We start from the raw sequence: 589 nt of genomic DNA on the forward strand, positions 1-589 counted from the left end.
ATCCGGGGCTTTTGACAAAACATTCATTAGGGCCCGAGCACGACCGTGTGAGGTCCCTATTGAATTTGCTCGGATTATATTATTAGGGCCCAAGCACGACCGTGTGAGGTCCCTATTGAATTTGCTCGGATTATTATTAGGGCCCGAGCACGACCGTGCGAGGTCCCTATTGAATCTGCTCGGATTATATTTAGGGCCCGAGCACGACCGTGTGAGGTCCCTATTGAATTTGCTCGGATTATTTTTTTTTTTTTTTTTTTTTTTTCTGCAAAGTAGGCCCAAATGACATGGCCTTAACATACTCGAAAACTCACCAAAATTTGCAAACATGTCAGAACCGGTGAAAAATTTCGTATTCTACAAGTTTCGCACATGGGCGTGGCAAAATGACTCGCTAGCGCCACCTAGAAAATTGGAAAAGATTAGCCCCTCGTTCACGTTCAACCTACATGTACGAAATTTTCTGGGGACATGTATCGTATCAAGACGCACAAAAAAGCCTCAAGAACCCATAGCCTAAAGTCAACAGGAAGTCGGCCATTTTGAATTTTATGGCCATTTTTGGATGATTTACACACTTCGTACTTTA

Source organism: Micropterus dolomieu, linkage group LG13 (assembly GCF_021292245.1).
Source record: "Micropterus dolomieu isolate WLL.071019.BEF.003 ecotype Adirondacks linkage group LG13, ASM2129224v1, whole genome shotgun sequence".
In the NCBI taxonomy this organism is placed as follows: Eukaryota; Metazoa; Chordata; class Actinopteri; order Centrarchiformes; family Centrarchidae; genus Micropterus; species Micropterus dolomieu.